At 39.6% G+C, this 15,607-nt stretch overlaps 1 protein-coding gene across 7 annotated transcripts in view; it reads right to left on the bottom strand.

The window, feature by feature from the left end:
- SUGCT (succinyl-CoA:glutarate-CoA transferase) overlaps positions 1-15,607 on the bottom strand; it is a 336,115-nt gene that overhangs the window by 36,948 nt on the left and 283,560 nt on the right. The window lies entirely within an intron of this gene.

Genomic DNA, 15,607 nt, shown 5'->3' with positions numbered 1-15,607 from the left:
TGGGACTGCGTGTGGGGGCCCTGTCACCCTCGCGTCACAGTGCCACTGCCTGGCAACGCAGCAATCACAGTGTTCTGGGGCAGGATAAAAGGGAGCTTCCTCCTGTGTCCTGCTGCCATAGCTGGCTTGGGGGCAGCCTGAAGACATTCGAGAGGAAGCCCTTTGGGAACCAGTGGAATTACTTGGCGGGGGTGAAGGAGGAAGAGTGAAGGCTGGATGAGGCTGCTGGAGGATCTTCACTGCAAGGCAAGCTCACAGCAGGGTCATATTCAAGGCCCATCTGATGGATGAAAATCCTGCTTCAGCATTTGGAAAACAGATGCAAGCCCCTCAGGAGATATAAGAAAAAACACTAACCTCTGGAGGTGCCTGAGGCTATCAGGCCTTTTCAACTGGATAGCCTTAGCAAGACGAAGGAAATGCCATCTTGAGGAGCACTGTAGAGATCACCGTACACATCCCCTGCAGAGCCAGGGGCAGCAACCGTAAGAAATGGGATGCAGAGATGTTTTCCAGGGGTGCCAGGGCTTTGGAGCACCCACTGGTGTCCTGCCAGGCACAGAAAGGATTCTTGCCCTCAAGGTCGATCAGGCCGGGGGAACGTGGCCACTCTCGGAAGCCCCTGAGATGGCTCCAGGTGGAGGGAGAATAGGGCTTGGGCATCTCCTGGGAGGCATGACCAGCCTGCGGGACGAGGAGGCAGGTCTTGCTCACATGCTCAGGGAATAGCCGATCGCCAGCGCTGGGGTCAGGAAGGAATTTTCCCCTGGGGCACATTGGCACTGCTCCCCGGGGGTTTTTTGCCTTCCTCTGCAGCATTGAGCATGGCCACTTGTCAGGCCCCTCTGCTCCATAGTGGCCAGGTCACTGCCTGCTGCTCATGCACCACGAAGATGGCCTCTCGTGCCCCACAGCTGGGGGGAGGAAGGATTTTTTTTCCCCCCAGGGTGGGCTAGCAAATGTCCCCGGGGGTTTTTTTGCCTTCCTCTGCAGCACTGAGCAGCGCCCCTTGCCAGGGCTCCTTTGGGCCCTTTTGGCCAGGAGCCTGCTGCTCCTGCTCCACGAAGGTGGCCCTCGTGCCCCGCATCCGGGGGGAGGAAGCTTTCTACACTCCCAGGGGGCCCCCAGGGTGCCCCCGGGAGCTGCTTCTTGTCCTCTGTGGCATTGAGCACAGCCCCTTGTCAGGGCTCCTCGCGGCCCTTTCGGCTTGGTTCTTGCCTGCTGCTCTTGCACCTCCAAGGCACCACTCGTGCCCTGGCTCTCTCGGGCTCTCTTGCCCACGGCAAGCTTGGAGCGGGAGCGAGCTCCGCTCTTCCCTTGGCTCCATGGGGTTCTTGCTTGGGCAAAACAGACGCTGCTTGGAAGGGCTCCAGGCTTGATGCACCATCCGGAGCTGCCACTTCTCAGCTCTCCCCGCCGGCAATACAAGCGCAGGGCAGGCACAGGAGCACTTTCCATGCATCACTGGACAAGAAGCACAGCGGCGCAGCGAGTTTTGGAAGGCGAAAAGTGTGCTTGTCATTACTACAAGTCATACTTTGGAAAACACCCCACAGTATCACACATCTTTTCTTCTTCTTTTCTTTTTTTGTGTGTCGTCGGTCCAGATCCTCATTCTTCACGTTCTTACTCTTCAGGAAACATGGACTGCTTGCCCCGTATTCCTGCTGCTACTTTCTGTAGCTCTGCGACTTGCCTTTGCCAGACTGCAAGGGATGTTTTTTCAAGCTAAACTCAAGAACACATCATCCTACTCCTGGCCACACACGCGCATTGTGTTAGTGCTTGTGAGCAGCAGCTCTGAAACAGTTCAGAAAAACATAAATAAAAATAATATCCTGTTTGTACTTGTATCTTTGTGTTATTTGTCCTTGAAAGTGTTTTTGGAGCTGAAAACCCCCTGGCATTTCAGGCAAATAACAGTCTCATCGTTATTTAACTCATGGTGAGCACAGGGAATGGGATGGCACAGCATGGCATGGCACGGCACGGCATAGCTGAGTTGGAAGGGATCTACGACAATCATCTAGTCCAACTGCCTCACCAATTCAGGGCTAACCAAAAGTTAAGGCATTCCAAATGCCAAAGAAACCTGGGTGGAGGTGGGGGCAATAAAATCTAATACACAAGAACAGAAAACAAAATACAAAAAAAGCGCATAAATTTAAACTTACCTGCTTGTTTACACAGACAAAATAAATCTCAGCATCATATAGATAACATAACCACAATACATAACATATATGGCTTAAATCCATGTTTTGTGCCTATGAAGTAGGAGTACAGAGGAACGAAGAACTAGTTTGATATATTTTCTCATCTTTGTCAAATAGATGCAACAGCATTAGAAAATACAATTTATGTCATATCCTGTATGGTGAGTGGGCACCTAACAGTGTTAAGCACTCTGGTGAATGTACATTGTCTTAATAATTTGCCTTTTTTCCTATTACGTACCTCTCTTACAGCTACATGGATGTGACTCCATTCAATCACCTTGGTTTTTATTATAGGCTGAATGTTACCAGTGGGAGAACACCACTGGTAATTGAACTTTATACCCATTATATCTTAAAGTTCAGGACAAAATTGCTTTCGCTGCCAGCATGCCTCAGTCATTATGTTTCACAGATGCAGTATTTAGGCAAGACTGGAAATATGAGACCGGTCGAAGAAGCCAACTTATAATCAAAAGTCCTAAGTTTTTCAAAGGCTGTGTGAGTTGTACACCAATTACATCTGTATAATCACATTCCTGCCTGGATTGGTGTCTTTGGCCCACAGGTATTTCTAGTTAAGTAGCTAAAAGCAGCAATGAAGTGGGAATCAGCTATTATCCCAGCATGATGAGCAAACCAATACGCAGTCCTTCCTCCCCAAAGTGGTGGTTCAAATGCCCTGGTCACTGGGAGCAGGATTTATTTCTTTCTACAAAAGAGGAGGTGGTAATGGTTACACTACTCAAATATAAAAGTAAATTTTAAACTACTAAATACTCTTCAGGTAAAGACATTAAGCACTAGAAGACAGAAATTTCCTAAATTATGATTGAGTTTTCAATCTTACCTCTTGACTTTTTAAAGTGCCTCTACAAATGGATCCTCTTAATATCTCTGTGTAATTATCAGTCAATACACTACAAAGTGTACCATGAACTGGAATGCTTAAATTTTATCTTGCATATATTAGGTTCCATATTTTATGGTACATTTAAGTTGACTACTGATCGTTACTTCTCATTAATTACAGTAAATTTAGAAAAATTATATGACAAAGCTCCTGAAAATAGAACTCAAGTCTTCGAAAAAGAGCAGAGCACTTTTACTGAGGACATGCTTTACTGTAAATAAGACAACATTTGTTTAATTCATTCATCTTGAGTTTAAAAATTATCCACAACTTTCTAAGGCATTTATCTTCAACAATGTAATCGCCATGAATCATCAGAGCACATAAATTCCCTGAACGTACCCAATATTTGAAATCTTGTTTATAAAGAAATAATGATTTTTTTTTCCTGTCTTTGATATCACAGATGATTATAATTACACATAAATACCGCTCAAAGATGAGCAGATAAAAATGCAACATCATACCAGGTCTTAGCTTTCTTTTCACTTACAATAACTTCCTCCATACAACACTTTGTAAAAAAAAAAAAAGGTTAATATTTGAAGCACAAAATATTCAGATTTTTGAATTTTCTGAATCACCTTTGCTTATAAATTATAGCATCAAAACTATCTAATTCTTCTCTCACTACAGTTTAACATCAAATAACCTCCATGGGTATCAAGACTGTTTTGTTCTGTAAGAGTATATAGTATACATTCATATGTGATATGCAGGTGTAATACGTATTTATGTTCTAGAAGTATAGTATTTTATTTCATTGGAGCTGGTGCCCAGTATAATATTGGTTTCCAAGAATCAGATAAGACTTAGACTTATAGTTTCAAAATACGTTCAATGAAGCATTTTGATTCACGTCTGGGTATACCTGGGGAAAAGAATACCAATCTCTGAAAATATATGAAGATTAGAAGTCTACACTAGGCCTCACTATATAGCAACTGACTGTAAACTTCCCTTATAAAAACAAACAAACAAAAAAACCCAACAAAACAACCAACTGAGACTTGAGGACATCTGACAGAAAAATCTTGAAAGCAAATGCAAATTCATGGAAATGGTAACAGATTGCCACATGCCAGCTGGTGGTGGGTGATGCTGCTCTAACTGATGAACCATCTAGCAGTGAGAATCTAAAAGTCATGTTAAAGTAGCAAGCATGGTATTGCTTGCTTTCTTAAAGTCAACTGGAAGGAAGGTTCCAAGGTACCTCCATACTTGCCAACATTTTGAAAGACATAAAATACGTCAGAATAACGACTATTAGAAGTTGAATGGCTTCATAGGAAGACACCAAGGGTTTTCTATTAAATTCTGAGCTACTCCTCCCAGTTTCTCCTGTTTTCCCCTCACTACAGTGTCAGTATTACAGAAGTACTTGAAGGATGGGTTAAAATGTTATCCTCCAATCTAACATTGCTATGCAGCTATACCAAAGTTACACTTCACCCACATATTCTCACAACACTCTTTTAGAGCTGGTGAAAGCTATAGTATGGTACCTGAGCCTATGAGGAGCAAAAGGATACATCAGCATTTTCTTATGGTTTTTTTTTCTCAGGAAATCCAAGCAAGAATGAGGAATAGAAGGGTAGGTTATTAAACTGTGCATTCAGTTTTGAGATAAAACAACTATTAAATAATACAGCGGGGACATTGATTTGTGAGTAGTCGGGAAAAGTCAGGAAGTAAAAAATTCCCTTTCAAGAATTACAACACTAGTCCTTATTCTAGAGATCTAGGAAGGTAGCAAACGTAAATACTACCAACACAAAAATCTATGCTCCATCATTATTTTCTTTATTCCCCTAAGTATGAATAAATATCAGAACTAGCCTGTTTGCCAAAACAGCCTCCTTTGCCAAATTTACTGATCCCTAAAGGGTTCCCCATTGGGAGGTGAAGGAGAGATTTTAAAATACAGGCATATTCAAAGGAAACTGAACTGTACACTCTTCATTTATTTACCTAAACACCTGGCTTGCACATACAAAATAGTAAGTGGTACATTCACACGATCGAGTATATAACTCCCTATATCATTAAGGAAATATCTAATAGAACTTTATAGAAAGTGATCACCTTTGCAAAGTTTTTTGTTTTACTAAATTAACTATTCTAAGCACTTCCACAAAAACTTATATCCCAAGAGACAAACCACACATGAAACCAAAAGAGTTTCTAATCATTACTTTCTCTCAGACCAAGATTCAATTTGACCTGTGATTTTGAAGTTTTCACTGAAGTTTCACTGAAACGTAACAAGTACTACAAGGCTGAAATTCAGAATACTGGTTTGACTAACCATTGACACCAATTAGCAAGGATCAATTTAAGGAGGGGAACTGTCTGCACCAGCTGGTGCTTGCAAGGCCACAGTTCATTGTACTTTTTTCCTATCACCTCCTTCCTCAACTCATTGCCCGTGTCTTCTCATCAGCATGGTCCTTTCAGCGCAAGCCCTCTCTTCTCTACCCTGACACTATGCCATTTGCTGTGAACCACCGGTTTCTTGGTCAAAGCTGTTAGATTTTGCACCTGCCTAAGGTGAGATTTGAGCCCTAACAATGACTCCTGTTCTCCAGGAGTGTAGTCCTGCATTCCGTAGGTCCTATTTTAATTTCTCTCCTATCAGCACAACTCCTTCTGATTCCTGGGCACAGCATAGATTCCACTGATGTTTCCAGGGTAGTACCCCCCAAGCTGCTTCGCTTTAGCTTCTCAACTTCTTAAGATTCAGGTAGCTGAGAACAAGACAGAGGGTTGTGCTGGGAGCCCAGATGATGGTTAGGTTCTGGCTGAGGAATGAGACCTGAAACCTTCACAATTTTCCCTATGCGAAACCCATATTTGAGGCACACCCCCGTCATACAATTTTTTTCCATTTTTAAACTGTGTGTTTTCCGGGGTTCACTGACCATTTCAGTAATCCAAAATGGTTCAAACTAGGTGACACCGAAAAAACATACCACATGGACAATAAACCTAGGAAGAAATGGCTGCACGGCATCACCAGAACTTAACCTGGTTCAAAAGAAAAATCACTAGCTCAACTCCAGCAGAAAAGGGACTACCCAGTTCTTCAAGAAAGAGAAAGCAATTCCCAGATGTAACCCAGCAAATTGCAGGACAGTTTTCATCATAGATTTACTCACAGGAATCTACATCTCATAGTCAAAGCAACGCAGCCTCATTTTTTAGCACTAATCTTGCAATTTCTTTAGAATACTATGAAATTGCTATGACTTTGTACAAGCTGGTATAAGCATGTCAGTGTTCGTGGGCTGGGAACAGCAGATGTGTGCAGGCAGTTGTGCTTTCAGTATGTGCAAGTTGGACAACTGGAATTGGGTATTTGTGCATGATCAGCTTTGAAACTTTGTTTGCCCCACATGTTTGTAAATCATACTGCCTCTCTTCACAAATGTGCCTAATTTTATGTTCCTTGTGATGTTTCTAAAAACAGCTTGCAAATAATATTAAAAAGCTTGTTCTAATCTGCAAGCCTCTGCCTCATTTCATCTCTGCATCCAGTTCAAAACCCATGAGGAACACTCTACTTACACACAAATCAATATAAATTTTTTATTGGCCTGCCACAGGCACAATCTCTAAACAACTTTAATTTAAAGCAATGAGCTGACATCAAAATTTTAAAATTCATTAAGTTATCAATCCCTTTTAATAGAACAATTATCTGCTTTTTATATGGGTAAACTGTTTCTATTGCTGCATTCAGTCTAGTTTCAGACAGCCAAAGAAATAGGCATTCTGTGTCTTCAAGAGGCCTCTGTTCCATACCTTAGCAGACCCTGTGTCAGGAAGATTTTTCTAATCGTGTCTTGACCCAATGCCTAATGTTTTCAATAGACCTCGTATTAAGATAAGGATTAAGATCTGTTCTGTCTTGGTTTAAACCTTTTGCACACAGTGATAGGATGGACAAGTTAGTTTTATTTGGAAAAAAAAAAAAGTTTATGTTTAACAAAACAATATTTGCAAGTTTGGATCAAATTTGGTGAATAATATCAGCTAAATAAAAATCTGGGGAAAAAAATTCACATGTAGCCATAAAACATTTGAAAAAACTCTCCCACCCTCCTAGAATCCCTAAAGAGCTCCAGAATAGTTAACAAAATGGCAGGGGGCGAAAAGAGGTGGCAGCAATGCTTTATTTTTGATAGCCCAAATTATTAAGGCATCATTTGGAATATTCAAGGCTCGGGTTCAAATCACCACTCTTGTTTTGAAGCAGGGATGTTTTGCAAGGAAGCTTCTGCTGGTGAATATATCAACACTAATACCAGGCACAAGTTTTAGAATAGGTGAAAAGACTGTTGGATTCAAAATTACCCACTCAAATTGTGTCTTCATTGATCACATAAAGGGATTTAGAGAGATAAGAAGCATCAAAAACATTGCTCTTTTTTCTATTAATATTAGGAAAAAAAACATATCTGAAGAAAAATAACCTGAAATGCAGGCACTGAAATGGAAATACATATCTGGAAATAGTCCTGCTGACAGAATCTTCAGGATTAAATTGGCAAGCAAATTAGACATGAGCTTGAAATGCAGCATGACAGCTAAATAGATCAACATAATTTTTACTGCATGGGCAGGTACCTCACATCTATAAGTTAGGCAATACCGGTCTTTTTAAAATAGATTTTGATGCAACGCGGGATTAATTTCTGGGCAGAACATTACTAGAAAGAGCTGTGGGAAGTACAAGGAAGAGGAGTAAAAATAATTGCAAGTTCACAGTGACTAAGAGAACTTAAATATGCCCCACTTTAGGAGTTACAGATAAAAAAGTTAAATATATGTAAATTTACTAACCCAGAACAGGTACATGTTATATACTGGTAGCAAGCTCTTAATCAACTGAACAGAAAGTTAACTGTACAAGTCTCATTTTGCCCCCCATTTCTACCCAATCCTATAGCATCAAATTTCACATATGGTCATTATTATAATTCGGGAGAAAATTAGCATATTTATGCTCTGTAGTTACTTGTGAGTTCTATTATCTCAATTTTTTGGATGAAGAAGTGAGAAATGTAATTTCCTGCGCTAAGGGACTTGCTCAAAGTCAGGCAGGAGGTTTGTGATGCACTCTATACAACTGCAAATTTTTCCTGTAAATACTCATTACACAGACAGCAATAAAAAAGACAGAGTTACAAAGCTGCATTTTGCTTACACAATGGACCTAAAAAGACCTGAGCAAATTACCCTACATAGTTTGTCAAAAAGTCATCTGGATGTGACTTCTGTAATGTAAGTACTTTCATGGGGAGAAAACATAAGAAGTTAAAGCTCATGAAAGTCATGTTAAAAATAGTCTTGGTCTGTAAAACTAGGTAACACTGAACTAGAATCATGGCATGGGTTTTTTAACAACGAACCTGAATAGGCATTTAAAAAAAGAGGCAGATATTTGCGGAATTTTTCATCTCTTGAGGACTTCTGAATAAGGCAAACTGTAGTCAAACGCACATGAAAGGAGTAAATCAATGAAATTCTATGGCAAACTACATGATCTAATGGCCACTGATGACCATAAAATTGTTCAGTCTAGGTTCACAGAAAACAGTTTAAGTCCAGTCATTCTTTCCATTCACGGGGAGGCAGGGCTTGGGTCAAGACGACATGGTGGAAACACAAATGAGGATTAGTATACTCGGTTATCCTAGGGATTAAGTAAAATTGTCTAAATGTTTAAAACATATTTTTACATTTAATGAAACCAAACTTTTTTAGCTGACAGTAGATTCCTTTTCTTATCCAATAATTATTAAAGATCATAAAGATATACTTACAATTTATGGGTGTTGAAGTAATTCGGCTGTTTTACAACGCACCCGAGGCATGCAGATATATCTTTGCAATCACACGCCCTGAACTGTGCGAGCACCTGGCTGTGCTTGTTTCAGAGTGAGGGTTAAGAAAGTACTTTCTAAGTTAACTGTTACATACATAGAAAGAAGTGGAAAACACATTTAAGCAGAACCAAAAAAAATAGTTTTAAACTAAGCTGAATTAGAGGACTGTCACCATTGGTGGGAAATTAATGAGTTTATTTGGCTAGTCAGTTAATACTTCACCTTTTTTTTTCCCCCTATGTATCAGAAAGGTGATACTGTTTAGTTTACTCTCCGTAAGAAACTATTACATCCAGTTTAAAGGAAATCTGAGTGTATCTTAGGACACACGGAGGAAAATATAAAGAAAACATTCTCCAGTAAGTAGGAGTATAATTACCAATCAACACTCAGCAAAACTTCAGCCAGCATTTTACTTCACTTATTATGTACAGAGTAGGAAAATGTCCCCACTTGTCCGCTGAAAGATTTTTATTTCCCCTCCCAATACGGCAGTGTCAGGTCCTTGAAAGAAACACGTGAGGCGAGAAAAAACAACTTTGATTGCCACAACATAAAGAAAGACAGAAAAATCTAAGGTTTGCTGAGAGGAGAGTCAGACACCCTGAACCAACAGTCCTGGAGAGCTGCTGCCTGAGCAACACATGGGGCTGTTGGTCCCAGTCGGTGTCGTTACTCAGGTACTCTGAGCCTGATGGAAAAGACTCCCTCTATTTCTTAATTTCCCCCAACAACTGAAGTCCCAGAACTAGGTAAGAGGCATCTGGCTTTTCTTCCTTAAAACATCAACTTTAAAAGCATCAACTCTGGCACTAAGACCATTCCAGTAGATATAGAAAATTTTAAAATATACAGTAGAGAAATACTCTGGAAACATATGACAGAGGAGCAAAAATATGAAAAGGTTTGTTGCTTATGTTTTAATTTAAAAGGAATCTTAAAAGATTCCAAATTAAAGTATCATTCATTAAAAACATAGACTAGCCTTTTCTACATAATACTGAAGCTATAAAATATTTCTTGCCATTCCCACCATCTCTTTTCTGCTTTTGCAATCAGCACGAATACATTGTTTATATATTTATTAAGATTTTTTTAAAGTATTTTGAAGATAGCTAAGTGAGCTGTCATACATCATTTCTACTGAGTTCCTGTAATGGTCCTGAATTCCTCAAAATTGAAATCAGCTCTGTGAATGTAAAAGACATAAACAGTCAGCACTGATGACTAAAAAAGGCGAATGAGGTAACAGTAATGCCGGTGAAGCTGTTTGTCTCCGATGTACCATAAATAGTGAAGTGAAATTAAAATTTTTCAATCAACATCAGTTATGCACATGCATGCATGCACACACGCGCATATGAAAAAACTGCCTGATGAGAAGCAGACAGGATCAGAAGTTCAAGCAGAGGTTCTTGGAAAAAAAAAAAAAAAATTGTTGGGATTTTTTTACGTTGTTGTTGTTGTTCCTATATTGTGGGATCTCCTAGCTGCAGGAAACAATGGATTGGAGTACAGACTTCCTTAATTTCCTGCAAACTTCCCCCATGCAGAAGTCATTTTGCCATATATCTAGTTCTACTGAAGCTTCCCCCACTACGCTTACATGAAATGCTCAAAAAAAGACAGTATGTACCACTAACAGCTGTATCTGCTCCCTGTATTGAAATATACTGATCAAACACGTAGATACCCCACTGTTATTTCTACAACTGCAACTGGTCTTCCCCATACACGGAGAAAATAACCATGAATACATACATACATAATAAATAGGAATACATATTTAAAATAATACTTAGAGTTTTCCCAAGAACTTCCTTCCCTTAGAAATCCAATGACTAGTAAGGTGAGACACAGAGAGTGATTTGTCCAAGGTTAAGGATGAAATCTGCGGCACAATAAGGAAGTCCTATTAGATTTCTTGCCTCTTCGTCTTGTTCTCCAAAACCATTCTTCTAAGAGATTGATCGCAATTAGTCTCCACGGAACCTCAACACCATTTAATGAATCATACAACAGGAAAAGCCTATCTCTGAAAAAAATGTCTTTCCTGTTTCAGTAGTATATTTGTAATGCACAGTGACAGGAGAAGACCGGAAAAAGGGACATTTCTCCTGAGTGGGTTGATTAATTAACATAGATTGCCTGAATTCAGTCCAAGAAATCTATGCCAAGGAGGAATCCTGTACTGCCTTTCCTAACTGAGCTTGGAGCAGTCCCCCGAACACATTATCTCAAGAGCACAGAAGGAAATCACGAAGCCAGGTATGAAATTGGCCTTTCTGAGCAATAAAGGCATCCTTGATGCAGATCACGGGCCAAAGGACAGAAATAGCGTTTATCAACTCAGGAAATGGGGATGAGGAGAATGCACAATATAAACATTATCAAAACTAAGAATAGTTGTTTTGTCTGGAAGAGGTGTTTTACACAGTTTCTACAGTTATATTGTTTCCTGTTTGATGAGAGATGATTCCAAAGCGTAGGCTTATATCCAAATTCCCAATTCGCTAAGGCTTAGAAGGGGTCAGAAATGAGGTTTATTTCACAGAGGTTCCTGCTAGTTAATAAATTCTACAAAGGTCAATTTTTTAGGGACAGCTGAACGCATTGTGTTTTTTCCTTTAAAAAAAGAAATATTACAAACACTCTTTTGACTACAAAAAAACAACTGGCAGCTTTAAAAGTCAACATTAGATAATCCAGAAGTCCAGAATATTATTATTTGAGTTTCCTAAACCATATAAAATAGATGATAATGGAAAAGGTTTGGGCAAGACTGCATTGCGCCCATTAGCTTTTTCTACAAAATCAGTATGGTTTGGTATCCATTATGCTCCACATTGCAACTCAGAATAAATTACTCCATGGCTCACAGAAACCCACATGCTATCACTCTTCAGAAACATCCATTACTCTTTGGCAAAGTAGTTCAACACTAACCGAGAAACTAAAACTTCTTGAAATTTTGTCCTTCATTTAACTGTATTGTCTCTGTGCCATCCAGCATCATCTGCAATCTGGCACTCTATAAAACCTCTCTCCCCTATCATTTTTTGCCCTCAAAAGTACTTTCCATGCTCTGCATTTGCCATTTTCTTAAAACTATGTAATTTCTCCTCCGGATCTCTATGAAAAGGGCTAAGCACAACAGAGCAGAGTGAGAAGATACTGAGGTTAATCACAGAATAAGAACATAATCCAAGTTGGAAAGGACGTCAGCAGGTCTCCAGTCCAAGCTCTTGCTCAAATCACGGTCAGATCTGAGGTCAGACCAGGTTGCTCATGGCTTTATCTAGTTGTTTCTTGAAAACCTCCAAGATCAGGGCCTTCACAACCTCTCTGGGCAATCTGCTCCACTGCCTGGCTGTCATCATGATGAAAGAGACTTTCCCAATATCCAGTCTGAATCTCTCTTTTCTCTCATCCTCCCACCACGCACTGCTATGAAGAGCCTAGGTCTTCACGTTGATAACCTCCCTGTAGATGCCAGGGGGCTGCTGCCAGGCTCCCCTGAGGCTGCGTCTTCCCCAGAATGAACCAGTCCCTGTTCCTCAGCCTCTCCACCTGAGGTGCTTTAGCTCCTGATCATCTTTGGAGCCCTGCCCCGAAGTAAAGATGATTAAGCTGACTTCAGAGATAGAGGCAGAAGAGACTCACCAGTACAGCCCTGCAACCACATCAACCATTCCCGTCAAGAATGAGTGCAATATAGCGCCAGGCCTTTGGGACTCAAGCGAGGATCTCTCACATTATTGCACCTTCTGTATATACGATATGTCAAGTTGTATATGGATACGACAAGTCAGCTCTAGAATTGCTTCATGATATGAATATACTGAATGGTATATGTGAAACATTATCCTAATGAAATCACTCAACCACCACATTTTTCTTAAAATCTTTTATACAGTTGTTCTTAGTTAGACATGATGAACTCCCTTTTTCAAATCCATTCTTGAATCTAAGATATCTTGCTAATAGTAACAGCAGCTTATATGTGCAAAGACGTTTTTCAATGAATACTTGAAGCAAGAGATATCAAAATACAAGGTCTGTATCTCTCCTACCATCAGTATGCATTTTGAAACGAAAAATTAATAGAAACATGTTTTTTATAATGTGACTTCTCCCACTCCAGTTCCACCAGTACCCTACCATGTATTTATTGGCACACATTGTATCTCAGGCTAGGAATTTTAAAAACAGGCAAGGAGGAAAGCACTGACTAGGTGTGGAAAGAACCAAATTCAATAGCCATATCAAAAGATATTTAAGCAAAGCAGTGGTATGAATCCCACGTCCAACATTAAAAATGTAGACTACATTAAAGTCAATGGCAAAATCCCTCAGAATGTCAAGATGCAAGATCTACAAGTGTGGATTCATGTACGGATTCAAACCCACTCTCAAAGTGGGGACATGCCTGGAGAAGAACTACTCCAAACCAATATGCTAGAGACAGAGGCCAACCATGATATTTGGAGATGAAATCTGCCAGCATGCTCTCACTCAGTAAGTGTATGTCACTACACTCACAACTTTACTTGGCAGCCCATGTCTGACCTCTGTCAAGAGCCTCAAGTGTAATGTCTAATTCAATTACTAAAAGACACATTAAAATCTGGCTTATACGGTTAAGAAGTAACAGCCACCCATTTTTATTTTGGGATCAGAGTCTCCACAGTCTCTTTAAGGAGAGACATTTTTAGTCTATTGAGTTTCAACATTCACATTAATATCTTTCTTAAGGAACCTTGAACCAGAAACTGAGAGCTTAGTAAAGTTTTTCTCTACCAAATAAAATATATTCAAATATAATCATATTGAAAAAAAAAAGGTGTTACTATTTTAAATAGTCATCGAGAAACAGTTTATCTACCAGAGGGCTTCTCTGCACACTCTTCCCTATGCTCTTATATCATATAATATATCATTGACCAGGACAATTCAGGGTACTTCCATTGCCTACCACCAACAGTGCCCAAACTCACTTATGCACTTTAATTTTTGGACAGAGTAATGCACTGTCTTTCCAGTGATATCAATAGGTCCATTCTGCTCATACTGAATGAGTGTCCTTCACCCTTCCCTCCCCTGTCTCTCCCCTCCATGCCAGGAAAGGAAGGAATTCTCCTTTTCCTGCTAAAATATCCAATAATCATTTCAGCCATCTGCCTCAATATAAGAAACTCTTCATAGAAGCCCATCTAAATGGCAAACCATTAGAGATTAAGATGATTTATTTTAGTTTAGTGCAGTGTCACTGGTTTAATAAAATAAAAAATAACTAAGGATTTGGGAAGTACTATGGCTTACCTATGTAAAAACTCACTCTCTTGCCAATACATTCTATCGCTGCTGACAGACATTAGAACATTCCTTTCATCTCCTTCCTCTTCTTGCAGTTTAACCTATCCCCTTAAGGAGTATTTGCTTTCTCTAAAATAGATTATACATTGTATGCAACATGAAAACCTTACGCGCTTTCTCTACCATCTGCAAGGCTTTTCTGCCCACTTCTTTAAAAAAAATTAAATCAAAGCCCTTATTAGTCTTTTCATTCTGGATAAATAAACCAGGATTACTTTTCTGTTAGAAACTAAAACAAAAGGATTACTATTTCCAGATATGTGCATCTAAATTAGAGAAGCGCTTTTGAATACAATCAACCAAACATCCAAGCCTAGTGGGACCAAATGTGGAATGCAAACTGTGATAAAGAGCAAATATGAAGCATACACATACACGCACACAAAACACCCCCTCTATTCATGCAGAAAACATGATCTAATATGGGATTCATTTCTTTCAAATAATTCTTTCTGCATCCCAGTGTGATTCCAGGATGTGCAAATTAAGATAAATTTTATGGGTCAAATTCTTCTTACCACTACATGTGCTCCAGTCAACTGAAATTGATGACAACTGGATGCTGTGTCAGAGGGTGGAATTTGGCACAGAAAATCACAATGTAAGGAGAAGATGTTATAAAAATAAAAATGACATGGTGCTTTGAATGAGAGAGGAAACAATTCTCAGTGTGGCTTGGGAGAGAGAAGAGAATAGAGAAGCAGAAAAAGTTGACCCAACAGCTAGCAGATTATCAGATAAGGCTCAGTTGTCAAAATAGAGCCAACTGCAAGGATCTGAATGAGAGTTTTCATAATGGCTCTAGATGAACCTAAGCCCATTCCATAACTAACTCTAATGGAAGTAAAGCTACACAAGCTCCAATTCCAGATCCACTTAGAGCTTAAAAGAGGAAAGACTAGTTTATTACTTCCGTATTGTCTGAGAATCCAAAATAGCTATTTAAGACTTCATCATTGCAGAGCTTCATGTCCAATCTCATTAAACAAAGTAGTGTGATGAAACCTTCAGTACGAACTTCCCTCCTCCTCCTCCTTTTTTTTGGTTTTTTGTTTTTGGGGGTTTTTTTGGTTTTTTTTTTTTACAACAGAAGTGTCCCTAAAAGAAGGCTGTGTAACTTGCAAAACAGACCTAAATCAAAACCAGATTCACATATTTGTGTAGATGATTTAGCAGTAATATTTCTAGCAGTGGGAGTTTGCAAATATTAT

The sequence above is a fragment of the Larus michahellis genome, chromosome 2 (genome assembly GCF_964199755.1).
Source record: "Larus michahellis chromosome 2, bLarMic1.1, whole genome shotgun sequence".
NCBI classification, from domain to species: domain Eukaryota; kingdom Metazoa; phylum Chordata; class Aves; order Charadriiformes; family Laridae; genus Larus; species Larus michahellis.
This window is presented reverse-complemented; position numbering and strand designations above follow the sequence as displayed.